Raw genomic sequence first — 7,562 nt, 5'->3', positions numbered from 1 at the left:
TGTCAAATGGAGACATTAACACGGGAATGAAGTTAAGTAACTTTTGCCAAAAACATGCTAGCAGTTGGCACAGCAGGGAATAGAACCCAGGAGTTCTAACTCCCAGTGCAACATTCTAAACACTAGGCAATGCTCCCCTTGGCTATAAAGGTAGTCTTTGAAAATCTTAATTGCAGACTGTGGTGAAACATACACAGTTTTTAGGAAAAGGCTCAGTTAAAGACATCAGGCTACAAATTATGAACACTGTATGTGATCAGATCAGTGAAGGAAAGTTACTGTGTACTGGGCTGTTAGAATTTCCTGTCTGACTGAATAGTCTAATTTATACTGGGAGTAGTGCAATATTCATTTTACACTTATAATGGTCAAGTTCAATGGGGTGGGTGCAGGAAGGTGAAACATTGGCTTTCCAGATAAGAACACCCACACCCACAGTTTTACCCATTGTCTTTCAAGTATCAGCCTCCAGGATCTTGCATCCTGTCTCCAAGGCTGATGCAAGCTTGTTTTGCCAGGCTGAGAAGTTGGCAATCAGGGGGCTATAAGCTGTCTAAATTCTTGTGATGGGAGTGAGTTGCCAGGAGCTGTCGAAGGTGGTGTCAGCAACAAGAAACTTTCTGAAAGGGAATTAGTCATTGCACTGTCCCCGTGTGGAAGATGGGTAGATACCTGGCAATCGGGTGTGCTAATAGGCTGTTTTATTGTTTATCATCTGTTTTCTCTGGAATACTTTTGTTCTAAATAGCTAACACTGGGCTTCCAGGAGGCTGTTTGGTCAGTAATTATCATTGTCATTACTTTCAGAGGGAACAGAATAGCAGTGTCTGCACATAAATCCGTAATCCTAGTTGATACACCAGGGGAGACAGAGAACCATGTGATTCCACCAAGAGACAGGGGACTGCTAGAGAGGATTGAGACTGAGGGGTCAGAGGTGCAGTTAGTCTGGTAATTGTGACACAAACATGCTAGAAATATATCCCACCTACGTTGAGTCATGTTATTTGCCTTGTTTTAATATTCTCTAAGGCATTTAGGATGTCAAATTACACAGAATCTAATCCCATTAAAAAAGAGTTAAGATACAAAGTGAAGATGCTCCTTGATGATCATCTGTCTAGCTTGCAAGTTCCTTTTAACACATGCTCAATAAACTGGAGCTGTTTGTTCTAAACACTTTTATAAAAAGCAAAAGTGTTTGATCTCTCGGTATGGGAAGGACTCCATAATTCTTCTGTTGTTTGAAGAGTCATCTCTCAAAAGTGACAGCATGATGGGTTTGTAGGAGCTGCAACTAAAAACTTGTCAAACATCGTTCGAATCATTTGCCCATTAACTGCTTCAGTGTTATCTAACATTCCTGTCTAACATAACTTACCTGGCCTGCATCTTTGTGCTAGCTGACCCTTCCAGTGCTGCTAGAAGAATTGGGGGGAGAGGGGAGTATGTCTACGCTGCAGTAAAACACCCGCCACTGGCCTGTGTCTGCTGACTGGCTCACAGGGATTGGGCTTCAGGGCTATAAAATTGCAATGTAGATGTTTGGGCTCGGGCTAGAGCCTGGACTCTGGGACCCTCCCTACTCACAGGGTCCCAGAGCTTATGCTTCAGCCTGAGCCCAAATATCGACCCTGCAATTTTTATAGCCCTACATTCCGAAGCCTGTGAGCCCAAGTCAGCTGACCCGGGCCTGCCACAGGTGTTTTATTGCAGTGTAGATGTACCCTGGCTCTCCCTGCCCTCACTGATGTACCAATGTTGCATGGAATGTTGGTACTTTAAAAGAGGCTGAGATGTATGTGAAGAAGGGGAGCAGAGGAAGATTCAGAATCCACAAATGTTATCATTTGACTAGATAAAATATAATGATAAATATAAAGTAATAATTAGAGGGGAGACAAAGGAACAAAATTCAGTTCCAGCACCGGACCCCTGTTCAAATGTCAAACAAACCTACATTTGAGAGTCTTGGGACCTGGGTTTTTGGTTCAGCTCTGTCTCCATTAGCCCTACTTGTCATCTTTTCCGTACCGATTAGCGCAGCGACCAACTCAAATCTTGAAAGCAACATATCTAAAAACAATATGCAGATTGCACCTTGGTTATCAACTTACTGCTAGACAAAAGGAGCTACCTGCTTGACAGTGATCAATTTATATTTCTCACAGACCATTATTGCTGTCACTTTCAGCACAATCCCCTCATTCAAAGAGCTTGTTCAAGTGATGTGCTTACATTTTGCCTTGACTGTGTCTACTTTGAGAGCTTTCATAAAAGTATGATTATAACTTTCATTTCTCTTTGATCTTTCTCTTTCGTCATCTTCCCTTCTTACAGTAGCTTTGGCAATAATCTCACAAATCAACATCAGCTTCATAAGTTAGTCAAGTGGTTACTTGGTGTGTCCTATGTTTTGTTTTGTTTTTTATGTTGTGGACAATGTCTTAAAATCAAGTTGCTTCCATCTCAGTTCCAGTCCTAATCCCACATTGTCCCTGTAGCCCCCAAGTGTTGGGCTAACTGAACACACGCAGTTAGGACAGCATTAGACAGAGGAGAATAAACTAACTCCTTTTGATGTGATGGGTGTGGATGCTGGCTTATGTCCACTCCATTTTGTAGCAGTGCTCGCACTGAATGTAGGACTCTTCATTTATTAGGACCTAGGGGTGACCAGATAGCAAGTGTGAAAAATTGGGAAAGGAGGTGGAGGGTAATAGGTGCTTGTTATAAGACAAAGCGCTGAATATTAGGACCGTCCCTATAAAATAGGGACATCTCATACCCCTATTAGGACCAAATCTCCACTCTTTCCTGAGAGTCTTCATTGCTTCAATGCACACAGGAAACTTTGCAGTTTGGTTTTGACCCTCTGACACTTTGGCTTTGTGTATGTGTGTGGGAGAAGGATGTCGCCCTCTAGTGGCTGGGCCTACAAAGAGGTTGGACAATCTAATGAGCAGTTAAGGCCCCTGTTCAGCAATAGGTAATAGGACTGCTGAATAGGGAGGTCCTATTTAGCTCAAGTGAGAGAAGTGGGAGTCTTGTCTCTTGTTGGTCAGCAGGAACATGATTTCCCTTCTGTGTGTTTGCTGCCTCCTTCAATGTTGATGTTGCTCACAAATGTGAATTCCCCCCCTCAAAAAAAAAAAAACCACCTGAAGAAGAAAGAAACAACACAGTTATACAGAGCTGTTTGTTTAGTTGTTGTTAACTTGGAGCCAGAACCTCAGCTGGTGTTAATCAGCATAGCTCCATTTCACTCAATTCACTGATTTATGTCAGCGGAGGGGAAAGGGGGGGGTCAGGCCCTTGTTTTTTGTCAGAGGTCCAGCAAAACCCCAAAGACATGGGGTTTGGTTGGTTTGGGGTTCTATTACAAACTCAGTTTTGTCAAGAGATCTGCTATGGGTCACAAGCCTGGGCCCAGTTCTGAGTGAACATGGGGCTAGTATAGTGTTTGGCATCAAAGCCTTGAGCGAGGAGTTTCCCATACTTCTGATGCAAAACCAGGAAAGATTCCTTCATTTCCCCTGAATCTTGCTTTGGCATGTAGGGCCTAATTCTGATCTCACACCAGCGTAAATCAGGAGCAACTCTACTAAGTCATAGTCTGATCTTGATCAGAAGGCCAAGAGCATATTTCAGTCACTGAGGCCTGGACTGGCACCTTGCAGTCTAGCTCAAGTAAGGCATAGCACATACAGTGTAGCTGTGCTGTCCCAGGACCAGGATGGGGAGCAATCAAACCATTTAATATCTGACATGTCAGGGGGCTGTGTCTAGTCTATGCAGGCAGACAGAATCTGTCCTCTAAGACATTTCCATCTCTACCTCTTCTGACCTTTTATGTTCCATGTGAGCTGCCAGAGTGGGCCACCGGCTCAGCCACGAACGGGAATTGCATCAGCAAGTTTCTTCTTTCTTTAGATCTTTAGACAGCAATGGTTTTATCAAGAGAAACAGACCTGAATGGCTTTATGCAATCCAGAAATACCCTCCCCCAGTCTGAATTACAGTGCAGCCCTGAGTACAGTGCAGTACTCCAACCTTCTCAGTGACCTTTCCCCTTCTAACTCTTTTAATAGGGGTTCCTTGTATTCCATTTGAGAGCTTGATGGAGCCTTCAGTCTCCAATTCTCCCTCATAACTCACTGCTGACCCATGCAGAGTAAACTCCATCCACCTCTAGCCAGCCACATTTCTATTTCTTAAAAACAAGCTGATTTTCTCTTTGCATCCTCTCTGTGCACTGTCACTGGTTATAGTAGAACTTGATTCAGCTTCAGCACTTCTGGTGTGTGGTGCCTCCATTTGACTTCTCTGGAGCAGTGAGTTGTTCACTAGGATGGTCTAACTCAGTGGCCACCAACCGGTAGATTGCGATTGACCTTGTCAATCGTGGCACCTCTGACAGTCAGTCTCAGTCTACAGTTGCCAACCGTCCTGCAGCCAAACTGGGAGATCGTTCACTAACAGTCCAGTGGCGCAATGGCTCCCTGCCTGCCGTGGCCCCATGCCACTCCCAGAAGCGGCTGGCATGTATGGCAGCAGCTCCTGGGGGGGGGGGGGGGGAGTCTCTGCTTACTGCCCTTACCTGCAGGCACCACCCCCGCAGCTCCCATTGGCCAGGAACGGGAACCATGGCCAATGGGAGCTGTGGGGGTGGTGCCTGCGGACAGGGGCAGTGCACGGAGCCACCTGCCCCTCCCACCCCAGGAGCCACTGCCAGACATGCCAGCCACTTCCGGGAGCGGCGTGGGGCCAGGGCAGGCAGGGAGCCTGCCTTAGCCCCGCTGTGCCGCTGCCTGGGAGCCACCTGAGTAAGTAGCACCCGCCCAGAGCCCATACCCCACACCTCTCCCACACCCCAACCCCCTGCCCCAGCCCTGAACCCCCTCCTGCACCCTAACCCCCAGCCCTGAGGCCCCCTGCACCCAACTCCCTCCCAGAGCCTGCACCCCCTCCTGCACCCCAACTCCTGACCCCAGCCCTGAGTACCCTCCTGCACCCCACACCACTTCCTGCACTCCATTCCCCTCCCAGAGCCTGCACCCCCTCCTGCCCCAGCCCTGAGCCCCCTCCTGCACCCAAACTCCCTCCCAGAGCCCGCACCCTGAACACCCCCACCCCCCAACTCTCTGCCCCAGGCTCAGCCCAGAGCCCCTCCCACACTCCGAACCCCCCAGCACAGAGCCCACACCCCAACCTCCTGTCCCAGCCCAGTGAAAGCGAGCGAGGGTGGGGGAGAGAGAGTGATGGAGGGAGAGGGGTGGAGCTTCAGAAGGGGCAAGGCAGGGGGCATTTGGGTTTGTGTGATTACTGTTATTTCTACGTTTTCTTTGAGGTAGATCCTGGGTTGCACTTAAATTCAAAAAGTGATCTTGTGCTTAAAAATGTTGGAGACCACTGGGGTAAGTATTACTTCAAAAGTGCAGTTGGCAATGTAATGTTAGCTGAGTGAGTCACTGGGTGAGCAATGACTTCTAGCTTCCTTGGTGTTGTTTCATCAGCTCAAGGAGTTTGAGCGCCATTTAAAAAGTAATAATAAAGGGTTTTGTTGGGACCGCATGTTCCTATGAAATGCTCAGCCCATGCTAATTATAATGATTTTAAATGGAGGTTGAGCATTTGTCACAGCATCGTGTTCAGGGGGGTGGAGGGGCATGACTTTAAGAGCGGTTTAAAATGTGTTGAGAGGTATTAATTACGCAGCTTGTCCCCATCTCCCCCCAGCCAAAACCCAAACTCATGTTGGAGAAGTTTGTAAGGGATGCTGCTAGGGAATCAAACTCCTTTATGCTTCAGTAGTTCGTGATGATTCTGGAATGTGAAACTTTAGTGGAGTTGCTTAGGTCTGCAACTCTGAATTGTAAACATTCCTGTTACAGCTGGACATATGACTTTGCATTATTGTGGGTCCAGCCAAGAGTCAGTGCAAATATTCTGATCATGGACCTAATCCAATTCCTGGTGAAGGCAATGGAAAAATTCCCACTGACTTTGAGCATTGGAGTGGGCATTATAATAACTATTATTCCTAAAGTGCCACTGGTTTGTATGCAAATAAAAAACCCAGACACCGATTTAAGGTGCTGTTAAGGCTGAATCCCCACTCTGGCACTTCGAGTGCAGAAGGTGGGGGCCCGCAAGAATTCTAAAAATTAATACTTGCCACTCCAGGCTTGTATTAAACTCCCAAGGTTACAGCTTTTCTCTGACCTTGGCTTGGTAAATGCTGCCACCACCCAAATGCAAAAAAACCTCCTTGGACCCAGAAAGGAGCACTAGGGAATTCCTCCCTGTGGGGTACCCTCAAGCCTTTTTAACCCCCCTGCTGCCACCACCACCACTTTGGGGAAGAGCTGAGAAAGAAAACAAAGGAAACCAGTTAATCAAACAGCATATGCACAAACCTCTTCGGACACCAAAAATCCAATCCTGTTCTTAAAAAGGTAATTTTTATTAAAAACAAAAAGGAAAAAAAATAAATCTGGAACTTAGGCTTTTGCTAGATTTTAAAAGAGCAATTCCAAAAATTAAGAACCCAAAATAGCTTTCTTGGGGGTTCAGCTTAAAGGTTAAAAGCAAACAAAAACATCTGGGGTTAGCACAGAGGAGATCCACAAGCCAAAATAAAGAAATAAGCCTAATCACATTTATCTAAACATTTCCTATCCAAATGATTCCTTCTAAGTATGGAAGATAATTTTTCATACCTGGTTCAACCTTACACAGCATTCCTGCTTATAGCATTGCTGCTCCGTGTCCCTGCAGCCCAGAGAGAACAACAGACAAAGGGAAAGTTTCTTTCCCAATTTTAAAAAGTTCTAGCCTTCCCATTGGCTCTTTGGTCAGGTGCCCACTTTTTCTGCTTTACCTGGGGGACTTTTTAACCCTTTACAGGTAAAGCAAGTAGAGAACAGCTACCAAGAGGGATTTTACAGCTAGCTAGCTGGCTTGCTGGGTGTCCATCAAAGGGAGCTGCCCCCCCCCCGCCACTTTATTTATCACAGGTGCTTACTACTGAAAGCCCTGATCTTGCAAACACTTACCCAAATTAGTACCCCAACACCTGTAGTTTCATGGGGTATGTCTATGCCGCAAAGAAAAACCCATGAGTCTGTGTCTCAAAGCCTGGCTCACTTGACTCTGGCTTGTGGGGCTATGGGGCTAAAAGTAACAGTGTAAACATTAGAGCTTGGGCTGTAGCCTGGGCTCTGAACCCCTGAGAGAGAGGAGGGTTAGAGTCTGGCCCAGTGCTGGAGTCTGCAGATCCTAGTGCAGGGGTTGGCAAACTATGGCCCAGGGGCCGCATCCGGCGCTTCAGATGTTTTAATCCAATCCTTGAGCTCCAGCTGGGAAGTGGGGTCAGGGGCTTGCCCTGCTCTGCATGTGCCATGACTCCAGGAAACAGCAGCATGTTCCCCCTCCGCCTCCTACGCATAGGGGTAGCCAGAGGGCTCCACACACTGCCCCCGCAGCACCCATTGGCCAGCAACCGTGGGCAATGGGAGCTGCAGGGGCAGCGCATGCGGATGGGGCAGCACACAGAGCTG

This window comes from Chelonia mydas, chromosome 7, assembly GCF_015237465.2.
Source record: "Chelonia mydas isolate rCheMyd1 chromosome 7, rCheMyd1.pri.v2, whole genome shotgun sequence".
Lineage (NCBI taxonomy): Eukaryota > Metazoa > Chordata > Testudines > Cheloniidae > Chelonia > Chelonia mydas.
This window is presented reverse-complemented; position numbering follows the sequence as displayed.